We start from the raw sequence: 16,887 nt of genomic DNA, 5'->3' as shown, positions 1-16,887 counted from the left end.
CGTGGTAGCTAGAAAGCAGAAATTTTTACAAATGATGTATTTCCGTTGCCACTATAACAACAAATACTAAAAATTAAAAAAGTAAAATATTAAGGGGGGTCCTCATAGTACGAAACCCTTCGTGCGCAAGTCCGACTCGCACTTGGCCGGTTTTATTTTTACACTAGTAAGCAAAAGGCTGACCTCTGAAAGGATACATTATCTTTTTTGCTATATTGATTGTGGTTATAATAATAGTTGACCCCGAGAGCTTTGGAATGCCTCAAGAATCTATTTTATATTGTCCTTCGTTGGATTAGTTATTCCAATTCGGAGGGTAGGCAAATCAAATATAATTGGCCCAGCCGTTCTTGCGTAATAACTAGATAATATAGTGATGTTTTAATAGCCGGTAGTGATGGAAATATAGCTCTCTCACTCTAACGTATCTCACCCACGTTACAATGATTCGTGATGAAATATTCATTTGAGAAAGGATTAAGTGTATGAAAACAACGATATGTGTATCATCGTAATATGTGGAGAACTAAAATATGTATGAATAGACTAGCTGTTACTCGCGGCTTCGCCCGTGAAATCTCATGGGAGTAAAAATGACGTAAAAAGTAGTCATATGTCACTCCGGATATCTCCACATACAAAAATAAAGCCATAAAATAGCTGTACCACCTTGGGTAAAAATATTAGTTATAATTATTTGACCTAACGTTTTGAATATGATACAGGAAGTGTGGTCACAGGGTGACTCAGATTTTACAATTATATGTATAATATACGCGTAAAATCAAAATATACAAGAAATAATAACAAATCTTAGTGACTATTAATTCAAATTCAAATTCAAATTGCTATTTGAATATAATTATAAATGACATAAAAAAGTATAATTAATTAATAAATAACTATCACAGTAATGACATTATTCAGTTAACAATTATCATACATTCAAGTTAGTTTCATTCAAATTGTATTTCTAAAACAATAAAAAAACCCAATTCATAATATTCTTAACACTTTTTTAGATGTGAAACACTTTAGTTTATTAACAGTGAACAAATCGTCTGTAAGATCGGACTCACCAGACGCATAAATCTTGTTCAAATGATTAAGTTGCTTGAATCTTTCAACGGACGGGTCAGTTATAAATTTATTGCTTTTGTGATACTGTTACTGTATTTGCGTTTATTTTATTAAAATACTAGCAAACCGGGCGAACTCCGTTTCGCCACCAGAGACACCTTTTCTTTGCTGTTTCGGGCTCCGTGGAGAAGGAAAACCCGACTTCTTTTTATATAGTAGAAGATGTCTTAATATTCTTGAGTCTTTTTTTTAGTAATCATACTTTTCTTGACTGTTTTCGATAACTCCCATATCTACTATAAACGCAAATATTTTTTTTTAATCTATTTCTCTTAGAAGCGCTTTTGAATAATAAATAGATTTTTGCATGGATTTGGAAGACACTTTACAGTAAAGCTGCAATTATCTTCAATAATGACTTTAATATCCCGTTTAAATTAAGAGAATTGTAGTTTTTCAGTTATTTATCTTTTGCCTGCAGATTATTTTTTGTAACTCCTTCAACTCGTGTGCGTCCAGGAGAAGCGAGTAGTATTGAATATTCAGAAGTTTTTTGGTTATAAAAATGGCGTCATTAAAATTCTACACAGCTGGTTTCACGTTTACCCGTTATGTCATTAGTGTTCTAACGACGATGACACGTGGTTTTGGGAGACTAATTATCACTTTAAGTAGCAATTTTTATATGTTACTGAAAAATTATATGGTGGTTTGTTTATAGAACTTTCTAAACTATTATAGTTACAATAATTTATAAATTGAGGCAAGGGTGTTTTTTTATGTAAAGTGGAAACAGCCCGAAAATACTCGGTGAAGATTAGCGTAGGACTTTTCGGTTGGAACGTTGAAACATTTATATTGTGAAAATAAACTGGTCACGATAATATAACTTCGCAAACCGTAAATAAGCCTATCTATTTATAAAACTATAAATATATTAAAACATCGTACATAACTTACTGTTGCCTTATTTTTGCACACCCACATAATAGGTTATATTTCCTCTGATTGTTGGATTGCCTGGTAGAGATCGCTACCTAACGATAAGGCCGCCTTTTGCTGTTTCTGTATCTTGTCTTTGTTATATCTTATCTTATATATAAAATTCTCGTGTCACAATGTTAGTCTGCATACTCCTCCGAAACGGGTGGACCGATTCTCATGAAATTTTCTGTGCATATCGGGTAAGTCTGAGAATCGGCCAACATCTATTTTTCATATGTACCACGGGCGAAGCCGGGGCGGGCCGCTAGTATATTTATGTATTTTCAATGCAATAAAGTGTTTTCATTCATAACTAATGCTTCCATTTACATATAATATCTAATTAATCCATTTTAGTACTAAAATCACTCGCTCAAAATTTACACCATAATTGACTCCTACCTTTTGCTAATTTGCTTTCCAAAGTCCCATTTTGCTTAACAATAGTTACAATATCATGTCTTTGTGGTCGAACCTTATCTAAACCGTATCCTAATTTATCAGAATCTACACAATTGTACCTAAAACCCTTTCTTGTGTGGACACAAATTGATAACATTATTTGTGACTGGCTGTGCCCCGCGGTTTTGCCTGCATATCTCCAATTTTATGGGTCTTAGCGTGATGTGATATAGCCTATAGTCTTCCTCGATAAATGGACTATCTAACAGTGAAATAACTTTTCAAAACGGACCCGTAGTTCCTGAGATTAACGCATTCAAGTAAACAAATAAACATAATCTTCAGCTTTATAATGTTAGTATAGATTGTAGGACATTAATAACTGCTGTAAGGATCATAATCAAGTTGGATTAGTTCTAATTACACTTATGTATCTATATAATATATTAAAAAGGCGAAAGTTTGTAAGGATGTATGGATGTAGGTATGGATGTTTGTTACTCTTTCACGTAAAAACTACTGAACCGATTACAATGAAATTTAGGACACATATAGAGGGTAACTTGGATTAACACATAGGATAGTTTTTATCCCGGAAATCCCACGGGAACGGGAACTATGCGGGTTTTCCTTTGCAAACGCGGGCTAAGCCGCGGGCGGAAATCTAGTGTATCTATACTTCGAAATGTACTTAACTGTTTAATTAGGAATTAAAGCAATTTGGTCTTTAAGTGGCTGTAAAGATAAATGCCACATGGTTGACTGAGTTTCCGCGTGCCTATATATTTTCATCTTCTGTTTCTATTTGAGTTATCCATACTAATATTATAAATGCGAAAGTAACTCTGTCTGTCTGTCTGTTACTCAATCACGCCTTAACTACAGAACCAATTTGCATGAAATTTGGTATAGAGATATTTTGATACCCGAGAAAGGATATAGGATAGGTTTTATCCCGGAAATCCTACGGGAACGGGTTTTTCTTTGAAAACGCGGTCGAAGCCGCGGGCGGAAAGCTAGTTTTGATATAAATTAGGAGTCCTAAAAATTCGATTGATAGTTTAGGCGTAAAAGCGAAATGCACTATAAACTTATTCCATCTCAACACTCCATTATTCTCGTCCCAGAAAACCTTTATATATCCACGAAGTCAGTCTATAGAAGAATCAAAGGGAACGAAACATTGTTTCTCTCTTTGTTATTTAAATACAGCCTGATCTTTAGCACTGTTGCTAAGGAAATTCCGAGTCAATTAAGAACGCCAATTAGTTATATTGTTTCATTAAGACGTAGGTTTAAGCGACTGTACGGATGGAATGTTTTGTTAGAATCGGGAGAGAGTATAATTCTTTTTGAGAACTGATTTGGAATGTGATATCCATACTAATATTATAAATGCGAAAGTAACTCTGTCTGTCTGTCTGTTACTCAATCACGCCTAAATTACTGAACCAATTTGCATGAAATTTGGAGATATTTTGATACCCGAGAAAGGACAGGCTACCTTTTATTGCGAAATATGTACCACGGGCGAAGCCGGGGCGGACCACTAGTAGTAAATAATACACAAAGACAAACTTAATACATACCTATACATATTGATACAATTCCGAGAAAAATTCAAACGTATTCACAAATTTTAATATTTATCAAGAGGGATTATATCAGATCTCTTTTATTTGCTCTTATTTAAAAATATTTTCACAGGCGATTAATTAAAAATGAAATTTCCGTACAGTTCAGCGTTTAAAAGCTTCATAATAAATACTGAATTTAATTTAAACGTAACACGTAAATTGGTATGGAAGCTTAGGAGTTCAGAATTTGTTAATAAATATTTAATCTGAACAAAATAATACGTTCAGTGGAGCTCAAAGGATTACCTACCGCTTCCTTGCGAGGGAAATACGTGAAATCCTACTAATATTATAAATGCGAAAAACTTTCGCATGTTTGTTATTCTTTCACGTGAAAACTACTGAACCGATTACAATGAAATTTGGTATGTAGATAGCTGAAGACCCAGAATAAGAAATGATATATAGCCTATAGCCTATTTTTATTTTATTTATAGCCTTCTTCGATAAATGAGCTATCTAACAATGTAAGAATTTTTCAAGATTACAAAAGTGATACAAGTTATAATATTATGTAAAGAGGGCGGTCTTATCGGTGTAAGCGATTTCTGCCAGACAACCCGAAAAACCATAAGGATTACATATTAAATGGTGATGGTGCTTATAATATTATATATTAAGTAGGTTTAGATGTTATTTAAGGCTAGTGATATATAGATAAAGTATATCCAACCTCATTAAATCTAAATTGAAAGCATTAAGGATATATGAAACGACACAAAGATAATGATTAAGGTTTTAAAATGTAATTAAATTCTGATATATTTCGATCCCCGCTTAATTTAATTAAGGGGTGTATAACGTAATTTCATGTAAAAGCTTTCGTTACAATATCTGTTCTTTTTAAAGAGATTATATTATGTTACAGGAATATTGAAAATGTTTTAATTAGATTAAATCGTATATGAATTGGCAGAGGAATACAATAATGTAGCAAATTATAGTGTCTATGGTTTATATTTAAATATTTATTTGAAGTTATTTAGTTTTAAAAAAGTAGATCACTGCATAGTATAAAACAAATTCGCTTTCTCTGTCCCTATGTCCCTTTGTATGCTTAAATCTTTACAACGCAACGGATTTTAATACGTTTTTTTTAAATAGATAGAGTGATTAAAGAGGAAGGTTGTAATATAATATTATAATCTATTAGTTTTTAAACAAAGCTGGCGAAGCTGCGGGCGGAAAGCTAGTGTTACAATCTTCTTCTTCTTATATGTAAAAATGAATCGCAAAATGTGTTGGTAAACGCATAACTCGAGAACGGCTGAACCGATTTCGATAATTCTTTTTTTATTATATTCCTTGAAGTACGAGGATGGTTTTTATGTAGAGAAAACGTAAATATGTACCACGGGCGAAGCCGGGGCGAACCGCTAGTTAAACATAAAAATACGTGCCATCTTTCAATATTTTGTCCTTATTACAGACAGTCACTTATTCAATAAATAAAAACATATTATCACATAATGTACATTGAAACTTTACTTGGATAAATCAAAGTACAACAATTATCATAATTCCCAAGTTACGTCATCAATTTTAAAATGAACGAAATATTATTTCAACCAAACAAGTGTACGGCAAATGTTAAAGGTTATGTTGGGTAGATAATGAGTATAATTGTGAGGCCTGAGGACCTAATAACGGCCTTAATAAAAAGTTAAACAATGGATAAATTTCAACCATTTTCTACCATAGCTGTGTCCTGCTCTTGCTCACATGAAACGTCAATCATAAAAACAAGACAGGTTATTGCAATAACTAATCCATTGAATAGCGAATGGGTAACATTTTATTAGTAAGACCGTTAGTCTTTTACTTAATTTTCTATTTATAATTACGCACGGTATGAATTAGATCGGGAATTAATGGCTCTGGCTCCGTTTTGAGGTAAAATTTTACATGGAAATTATCGTGGTATCTGGATACGAAGTACATATTATAATTAAAACCATGTATTTTTGATGATGAATATCAATTTTTTGATACAAACATACTTCACTACGAATGGGATTAGCAGAAATAAGTTCTCCTATTCCAAATTTTCGTATACAAATAAAGATTTATTCCACTTAACACCCGAATATTACGTATCGCCTAGTAAACTGTATCGTATATTACAACCCATGATTACAACATTAACCGTAATATCACAAGTTTGCGTTAATTCCAATACCAAATATTGACCGGCATTACATTGAGTGGATGTCACAGTTGGACCGATAAGGCTGGTTATACACGAGCGGTTTGCATGCGTTTTCTTTGCGTATTTAGAAATCTGTTTTATGTGGGCGAAAAGCTGGCATTACACGAGCGTTTTGCAAGCGTTTTATTTACATAGTAAATATTTAGTAACATATGGTTTTATGTGGAAAAGGCTTGCTAAACGAGCGGTTTGCATGCTTCTTATTTCCGTAATAACAATTTAGAAATCGGTGGTTGTATGTGGACGAGGCTGGCTATTAAAATGTGCGGTTTTCACGCGCTTTATGTGTGTAGTAAGTGTTTAGTTATCTGTGGTTTAGTGTGGAACGAAAGGCTGGTTATACAGGAGCGGTTTTCGACCATTTTATGTGGAAAATGTGTGATGTATGAAAAAATAAATGTCTGTTATGAATAGAATTCAACACTATATAGCATCGTCGTATTTTTTTAACTTATATTATTACGTGTTCCTTCATAAGAAAGCACAATATCAACCGTATCCCAATTTACGCCTGTTATAAAAGAAAAATGACGCATATTGATTGCACCGTCAATCTTTATAGGATCAAATAAATGTCCAACTATTTTCCGATAAACCTTTATTTTTTCAGTATTTCCATGTAGGAGAAACCTCCGTTTTGCTCACTGAAGCGTTGCTATGAAACGGCCATGTTTACATCGTGAAAAACACTGAAATAGCTCACATCTAGAAAATAAACAGAAAAAAACAAACAGTTTATAAAAATATGATCGATGTTTATAATATTAAATGGAGTTTTCTAATTGAACTGGCAGATGCATAATATGTATTATTAACATAATTATTTATTAACAAAAAAAAATAAACCACTCTCAAACGGTTGGACAACATTTTAATGGGACCAACCGGAAGAAACTACCTTTCAAATACAAAAAGAATTATCAATATCGGCTCACCCAGTTCATGTCTGATTATAATATTATTATGTGTGAAGTCCCGTGTCCCCTAGTGGGGTAAGGGGCAGATGCAAATTATACATCTGTTTCACTGATCGATTTTCTTTAGGGACAAGTAGGTGATCAGCCTTCTATGTCCTACCAGACCGAGACATTTTTTTTCTTCGTCTCCACCGGGAATCGAACTCAGGACCCCTCGGTGCTACACTCACGCGTCAACCACTGTACCAAGGAGGCGTCAAATAATATTATAGCTAGCGGGAATTTGTTGAATTATATCTTCAGTCTTTCAAATAGAAATTGTATGTTAATCTATACTAATATTATAAAGCTGAAGAGTTTGTTTGTTTGAACGCGCTAATCTCAGGAACTACTGGTCCGATTTGAAAAATTATTTCGATGTTAAATAGCCATTTACCATTTATCGAGGAAGGCTATAGGTTATATTATACCATCACACTAAGAACAACAGGAGCGGAGCAATGCGGGTAAAACCACACAGCACAGCAGCTGTTTAGAAAACAAATATACCTACATAAATAGTGTACCTGCTTAATCAAAAAAGCTTTGTTTTATCATTATTTCCTATATTTTTAGTTTAGATATTATAAACTTACCACTATTGAACGGGCCTCGATGGAATTTGATAAACTATAACCTTAATAAACGTAGGAATTGTGGTAGTCTGTTCGGATGACAGTTCTCTGCGTTACCATGGCAACGCCTGTCGTTATGCGCAGTGTTTTATTTGTAGTAGACTAGCTTGCGTATTTGGTTTGTCTTGCGGACTTTTATATTAAGGAATTTTCGTATTGCAAGATAGAACCTATAGCCTAAGATAATTATTATGGAGTAAGATTGAATGACAAAATGCTCTATTGTTTATTGAAAGTCCGATACAAATCGGTTTAGCTGCTGCGAAAATTATTACATAAGCAGCAATGTACAGAGATAAATATATAAAATAATAAAAATACAAGTCCTGCATGTAAAAAGAAAAATAACAATAGTCATTTTACATCTGGCAGCCATTTTTTACCATATTTACTTAAAGAATATGACTGTGTTGTGTTACTGAGAAATATTGACAAAAATTCATCACACGTCTTACTAATTGAATCTTCACGTACATTTTAAGCAACTTTAACAGGCGTAAATAAACGCGGTTAACAAAGTGACAGGTGTCATTCGTGAATCGTTATATTATACTAACTGATTTTTCACGCATTTTTTATATGAATTTTGTGTACATTTAAGTGGCGTATACACTTGCAACTCCAAAACGTTTCTTGTCGTATCTTCTCTATAGTAATTCCTTGAGGAGAAATATTTTTTTAAAAATGAATCCATTTAGTTTTTTTGGTATGAATTGGTACAATTATCAGATTGTACTAATACCTACTCAAGTTTGTACAGAAAAATCGCAAAAAATGTACTTGCTTGTGCAACAAAGTTATTAATATTTTTCTCGATTTTTGCCGTGATTTCCAATACGATATAATAGGTTATGACTCAATCTAATAAAAGCTAATATCAACCGGCTAATTTTCACTTTACAAACGTCGTTCGTCGATGGGCATTATGTAAATTGTCCATATTCATCACTTAGTCCGTAACATATTTATGTATGAGGTATGATAGTACAATTAGCATTTACGTACGATTTGTCGAAATGTTTGTCACGCTTTTTAAAACTATGTCAATGGGTGAGATTCAATTTAGCATTTTCTTGATAATTTTCCTAAAAATATACTGAATGATTCACTTAATAGAGAGATAGAATGACTATTTCATATTTGACTGGCCGGTTGGCTTGGTTGGTAGTGACTAGTGGCCCTGCCTTCCAAGCCAGGGGTCGTGGGTTCGATCCCCACCCGGGGCAAATATTTGTGTGATGAACATAGATGTTTGCTCTGTGGTGTTAATTATCTATATAAGTATTTATTTAAAATTATATATGTATGTTTATCAGCCATCTGGTTTCCATAACACAAGCGAAAGCTTAGTATGGGATCAGATCGTGCCGTGTGTGAAAATTGTCCCGAAATATTTATTTATTTATTTATTATTTATTTTTGGTATAATTTTACCTAAGAGTGCCTGAAGGACATCAGGTTTATAAAATGGAATAGATTCCGTTCTATCCATAGATGTATTTTTTTTCTATATAAAAAATAAGGTTAAGAAATTAAGTGCACTTTATATCGTCACTATTTATATTGTAAAAATGTTGTTTCAGGTATCAAGACGTGGTGATTGAGTTAGAGTTTATGAGGTATGCATGTTTACATAACAAAGACTATTTTATGTGACTGCAATAAGAATTTCTATCTACTATTATCAAATTAATATATTTGTTTACATAAACACGCGAAAACCTCTCAAAGGATTCGTTTTATTAGATCATATTATATTAAAAAATATTATGTAACTTATTTTGGGAAGGGCAGGCAAAAGGACAGGCTGAAGTGAAAATATAGCTAGTTTTTTTTACGTTATTATCGATCACGCCTTTACAAGTATTTCATGTAAAAGGCCTTGACACATTCGTGTTAATTAGCAACTAACAAACAACGTTACATAAACATTTTTTTCGTCTCAGTCATATTGTAACACGTTCAAAATTGTACCTTAACATCTGGTTATAAGGTATAGTTTGCAATGTTAAAACAAAAAGGTTTTTCTTTGCTTTCTCTTGGCATACAAGTACAATTTTAACTGTGGTTGTTCTATTGTTCCTAACCAAACTCAATTTGGCGACAATATAATGGCACTATCTCACTCTTATCTCTTGGATGTAAGAAGTACAAAATATATATTTCTATATGTACATTGTACATACATATAGAAATTTTCATAACAAAGTAAAAATCTTTGTAAACATTCCTGAAATCGAATTGTAATTGAAATGAAATATGATAAACATATTATTTCATTTCAATTCATAATAAGTGCGTATAACTTGATTGACGTCACATTTATTGTTTTTTATTATACACCGAAATTTAAAAATAAACAGTAAATTTAATCAATTTTCTCTGTATAATATTAACATAATTATAGAAGAGAATAGATTAGATAGAATTCTATCCCTTATTTAACATTTCCCTGTTTAATATTCTTCGTAGTTTATACCTCTAGTTTTTTTTCACACACATTTCTATTAACTATAATAACAGCACACTAAAACATAAAAAGAACATTAACAATAATCATTCATGCCTTAGATTTATGCTGTCAAAACAACCACCTCTAAACGTATATTGAAATTGGTCGGGTAATATTAAAAACTTTATCTTGTATCACGATTCACGTCTGAGTACTAAGAATTATACCATCAATCACAGCAAACTTTACTCTGTTACAATGTTATTCATCTTGGAAGATAATGTTCGAAGCAATATCATAACACCGCAAATCTCCTTATTAGATTATCTTGCTAACGCTTGTTATTTTTGGCTCATTGACAATATACATTGTATTTGTTATCTGTTATGGATGCAATTGGGGCCCCGAATGTATTTTTAGGTTTTAATTAGAAATAAGAAGTCATTTCATTGCAGGTTAAATTGCCAAATTATGCTATAACAATAAAACCTACTTGAAGATCTTCTTTATAATTAACTAGCTTTTCGCCCGCAGCTTTGCCCGCACGATTCAAAGGGAAACCCAAAAGTTCCCAATCCCGTGGTATTTTCGGTATAACAATCCTAATATGTGTCAATTCAAGTTACCTTAAATTCAGCAATTACATATTTATTCAGCAGTTTTTGCGTGAAGGAGTAACAAAAAAACAAACATACAAAATTTCTCATTTAAAAATGAAATATTAGTAGGATAACGCACCTGCAACTAAGTACATAATGTAAATGATAACGTAGATTTATCACACTACCCAAGTAAACAAATGTTTACCGTCACATAGAACATTAACCAAATGTAATGGTATAGTCCTTATCGCGTATTGCACTCATTAATTTGATGTAATTTTCAGGCTAGTTTAATTCTTGTTTTACCATATTTAATTATTTTAACCACTAATTTAAATATGCATGTGTATGAATGCTGGTCTGATTACGTACGTAGTACTGTATAATTTACTATAGATTTACATTTAGAGGAATTAACAGCCATAATAATGAAAGGCCTAATAAACTAAATAACTGGAGAGAACTCCAGTTACTTAGTTTATAGGTCTAGTATAACTATAATAATTTGCAAGTACATATTGAATGAGAAACTACTATTATATTAGCTTATGCTTTAATTTTGAGTTTAATTTCGGGCTCCACAAGTTTAAATCCGGCCCTGTTTAATAAGAAGATATTGAACAAATATTGGAGGTGGGAGATTAAGGACTACGTCAGATTGATCTATTTGACATCATTCTATTATCAGAGGTTTCGGATATAGATGTTATAATGCACGGTAATGCTTGCTTGTGTGTGTGTAGTAACATGTGTGTGTGTGATCCTATCCTATGATCCTCATAATGTTAGTTGGAATATTTCGATTGCTATGTGGTGTGGAATTCCGATGTGTTGTTTTGGTCTATGTAATCTGGTTTAATTAAATAGAACTGAATATTTTTGTTATTTATTTTATCGTAGAATAATTAATAAATTACTAGCTGTAGCTATACCCCGCAGTTTTACCTGCATTTCTTTGCTCTTACCGGTCTTAGCGTGATGATATATAGCCTATAGTTTCCCTCGGTAAATGGGCTATCTAAAATTGAAATATGTTTTCAAATTGGTCCTATGGTTCTTGAGAATAGCGCGTTCAAGCAAGCATATCATAAAATATAATACCATTAATATAGATATAATGGTAATTTATATAAATTATCGTACACGTTTTATGAAAAACTAGGTCCGCCCCAGCTTCGCCCGTGGTACATACATATTTCGCAGTAAAAGGTACTATGTTTTTTCTCAGGGTCTAAAGATTGTCTATGCCAAATTTCATCAAAATCGGTCCAGTAGTTTATGCGTAAAACGTAACGTAAAACCATACACAAATATATACAAACCTTTCCTCTTTATAATATTAGTTTATAAAGAACGTCAGGATAAATAAAAGTTTCGCTTTCACTCGTAGTAATGATTAACGACTTGGGAATATAAGTAGATTAAAATTAACTTTGTCCAGCACAATAATTAACTAGATTATTGAACTGTCTGGTGGTCTGGCAGTGTTGATAGCATCTGCTTCAAGTTCAATCGACCACGCGAAGCTGCGGAAAACAGCTAGTTAATCTAACTTCTTAACTTTAGAATCTCTGAAGTTTTTTCCTATACATTCCCTACGCATCTTCGGCTGGAAAATGAAAGCAAATTGGGAATCTGCGGTCCTCTTAACTTAAGTGCTCGTTAAGAGTATAAGGGTCGATAAACAGGAAACATGCGACGCAGGGCGGAAAGCTTGTATACGTGACCAGATTATCGATAAGGCATCCCAGTAGTATAATTTTCTGGAATGTTCTTTTATATTTGCAAGGTTATAGGTTAGGGATAAGATGGGCAAATATATAGTACAAATATGTACTAGTAGGCCAGTGGTTTAAGCCTTTTATCAAAGAAAAAGTATCGAGTGTAGGTGAATGTACAAAATTTTAGTAAATTTTTAATATGCAAGGGATCTAATAAATGAAAGAAAAAATGCAATTATAGGTTAGGTTAGCAATGAAATAAAATCTATAGTTCATAATATGTACAAAACGCTACAGCATTATAGTGTAATAGCTTGCAATAATATATTAACAGAAAAAATGTAATACTATAAGATAGATGTGCAGATTAAACTTTATTGCACACAAAATTTACAGAAACTCAAAAGAATATATAAACAATCGAAGTAAACAAAAGAATAATATGTTGAAATAGCGGTCTTATCATAATATTATACAGGTATAGCTTTTTTTTAATATTCAGTTATGAAATAATGTTACTATATTTCGTTTTCAAAATAGCTTAGTCCTAACTGTGAAAGAGAATTGTATCTTTGATCTTGTATTTTGATATGGAGTTAGTAAAGTTGCTAAGGGCTAAGCTTTCTCTATAAATGTTATTGAATTTAATATAAATTGAATATATAAAAACTATTTCGTGTTATACATTTTGATCTATATTCTTAAACTTACTTTAAACAACTGAACCGATGTAAATTAATATTCCTGTTATTATAAAGTTGATATAATAGTTTCAAGATATTATTACATACTATCTCCCGTGGCTTCGCCCGCGTAGTCAAAGAATAACCCGCATTCCCGTTCCCGTCGGATTTCCGGAATAAAACATAGTTTTTCTAAGGTCTTAAGCTTCTTCCAAATCAATTCAATGGTTAAAGCGTGAAAAATTCTTTGGAATTCTAAAAACTTTATGAAGCGAAGAACATTTATAAAAATTCCCAGAGTACAGAACAAATCGGTTTATAGTAGGTATAGATTTAAAAAGCTCAAAGACAATAAACGTGGATTTAACGTAGCGTACAATAATGGTTGAGAGATTTAATGATCATTACTGAGATATCAATTAGGTCGGAATTTATGTTTTTTACGTGATAGAAGTAATTTTACGACTTCTTCCAATTCATTAAAATATCTTGATACCTTTGTATTTTTTGAAAAACAATGAAAACATATAATATACTACTTGCTAGTAAACTTTTTTATTTAAATTTTCATAGTTAATTTGTCATTTTAACTGACTCTTATAAGCCGGGAGATACTGACACCAAATTTTGGGTCATTTGTAACAGGACAGTTCCAAATGGTCGCCATACCGCCGAAGATCAGCATTTTTTTTATCGCCAAACGATTTGTACCCAAAATTTTGTGTCAGTATCTCCCGGCCTATGAGAGTCAGTTAAAATGACAAATTAACTATGAAAATTTAAGCCCGGCCTATTAAGCTAGATAGTAGATATCTAGAAGTTATGAAACTAATATATAATATTATATACTCTCAAATATATGATAACAAGTTTTAAACGAAACATAACAACTTCAATAAGCGATGCAAATATAATAAATTAATTCAGATTGTCGTTTTGATAGCCTGCTCCAGCTTCCAAGCATTTTTCTTCTTTTTTAAGAAAATTAACCGAACTTAATAGTGATATTTAAGTTATTAACTAGGCTATTAAATAATCATGTCATTAATTTTATTAAGATTGCATAGCTTCTATCGCGGGCCTTGAGCGCGGCGACCGAATGTAAAAATTCCGTAACGAAAAAACCTAACACCCCCCACTCCAACCGGCACAGCGATGCGATGCTATGCTATGCAATAGTTTTACCGCGGCAGTCCTCGAGTGCCACACGTATTTTTTTCACTTTAATACACTTAAATACTCCCTTTTTCATATATTTTCAACATTTACCAATTCATGGAAGTATTCATTATAATTGAAGCTCATTGCATAAGCAGTTCATTTGCAGAAATCATTCGAACTTTCTGCATTTATTCCCGTGATATTACGTGTTTAAATCATATGATTTTATGTAATTTTAATATAAAGAAATGCTTAGTACAGATTAAAGGTATACAAAATCCCTGTATTTAGAAGATAAATAATAAAAATAAGATTCTAGAATTTGAAATCATAAATTTTGTTCTTTTTGAGAAGCCATCTTTTCAAAAGTCGACATTTTGTTTAAGATTAACCATACATCAAAATTTAAATCCTTAATAATATGAGCACAAATTAAAAAGACTCAACATTGAAAAGGTTACCATTTTATTAGATACAGTTCAGTTAAATTATTCTCAAAGAAAATCCTTAAAAAATTCTTGTACACTTTTCTTGAAGGCGTAGCACGGATGTAGCATACTAAGACCCGTAGCGGTGTAGCATATTGAGCTAAGTGCTACGAATATGGGTCAAATTACTGAAGCGTGTTTAAAATTAACTACAGACGGACTCTTTGTTAAAATTGAATTGTATTAAACAATTAATGTGGGTTATTTATTGATTTTTTTTGTGTTTTATAAATATTTATTTGTTCGTATTAAGAGAAATTGCTTGAAACGACAAAATAAATAACAATTACAAAATAACAATACCTAACTGATATATAGTAAAAATCTAGATGTGAGTAAATAGTAAAACAATTAGAAACTATTAATCTATTTATTTAAAGTTAAAATTTTGCACGCCTCATAAGCGAAGCGTTGAGGTGGGTACTACTGTCACTTCGCGCAAAACATCTGATTTTTCAAACTTAAAATGTCTTTATGTATCATACATTGCACTTGTAAGATAATACATACACACACATATTAAGAAAAAACACTATTTTTAACGTTCATGATATTTTTGATGTAATTTTTGTTATTTAAACTAGTTAAAAAACAGTTTAAAAAAGTTCTGTCTTGGACGTCCGTGTGTCTGTATGTGCGGATCCTTTTTCTTGTTAACACGATAGCGACCGAAATACTTTACTAATCGAGTCTTTTTTTTTCTCTTACGCTTGAGTATGCTCAGGAATAGAACCCTTTCATTTTTCAGGGTCTGATTCGATGTGGTTTAATTGTTATTAAATAAACAAAAATAATAATTAATAAATATTTATTAAAAAAAATTATGAGGCGTGCACTTTTGGATTTTCCAAATTATTTATAAAATATTTCATTTTGTGTATGTAAATTGAAAAGTATATTTTGTATTATTTAGCAAAAGATAAGTCCTTCAAAACGTTTGAACTTATTCCAATCAAAACAAACAAAAATATTTCTATTTAAATGCAAGAAAGGTTAACAACAAAGCTTCAACTGTTCGGAAACGTCCTTGATTTACGGAAATCGACCTTATTAACTTGAATGGAAGAATTGAAATCCTTTGTACAATTGGACGCAGAGAATACTAGGAAATCTGCAGATGTGTTTTTAAAAGGATTACTTTATGTGATGGGTTTGTGAAGCGTCTTAAATCGTCAGTTGAGAAATAAGAAGTCAATTTTTTAAATGAAGCAATGTTATATTATTAACATTGGATTTCAAGAACGAAATTAATGTCAATGTTTTAGCACTTTTTTTAAAATAAATAAACCTAAATAAAATTTTATGAATAGGCTTTTAATTTGAAAGCTTCTCATGCGACGATTAACTTTTAAGTTATATTATATCTTAACTATTCTTAGTTTTATAGCTCACTAGCGATGCATCCCGGCTTCGTTTATGATACACTGTCGAAGATTTATCGTTGCAACTCAGAAACCTTCGTGGACTCGTGCAAAACACTTTGTTAAAAGATCATCACATGATCAAATGCTTAGTTTACGATTCTTTAAAGAACAAAGAGACAAACATTATTTTTTTTATATAAAAAGCAAAATGTCTGCGCGATATTGGGACATAATTATCGTTACACATAAAACCTTAAATATGTTTGAATTTAATTTCAATATGCCCTTAAATTCCCACCGTACGTCGTAAAAGATAATATTTTAAAGTTAATATAGAGGTAGTAAAATATTGTTCAAGAGTTGTCAATAAACCCATATTTTAAAAGAACTTTTTATTTTATCTTCCAGTAGTTTTTGGATAAATTTCAAACGTTGAACGTTCAATTACTGTTTATGAAATTTAAAAAAAAAATTGGTTTTAGAAAATTGGAATTCTTTCTTGATGTAGATTTT

At 31.7% G+C, this 16,887-nt stretch overlaps 1 protein-coding gene across 5 annotated transcripts in view; it reads left to right on the top strand.

The window, feature by feature from the left end:
• Positions 1–16,887, top strand: part of SPR (G protein-coupled sex peptide receptor) — a 238,108-nt gene that overhangs the window by 58,475 nt on the left and 162,746 nt on the right. For 4 of the 5 annotated variants that reach the window (XM_089711916.1, XM_089711918.1, XM_089711914.1 and 1 more), the window contains one exon: positions 9,487–9,522. The exons of the other annotated variant lie outside the window; for it this stretch is intronic. The gene's annotated coding sequence lies outside the window, so the exon portion shown is untranslated. The remainder of the gene's footprint in view (positions 1–9,486; positions 9,523–16,887) is intronic. 5 annotated transcript variants of the gene reach the window in all.

The sequence above is a fragment of the Colias philodice genome, chromosome 27, assembly GCF_061535455.1.
Source record: "Colias philodice isolate Cphi_HAF_F1 chromosome 27, ilColPhil1 Martin Lab GWU primary, whole genome shotgun sequence".
NCBI lineage: Eukaryota > Metazoa > Arthropoda > Insecta > Lepidoptera > Pieridae > Colias > Colias philodice.
Note: the sequence above shows the minus strand (reverse complement) of the source record. Positions and strands in the feature narration are given on the sequence as shown.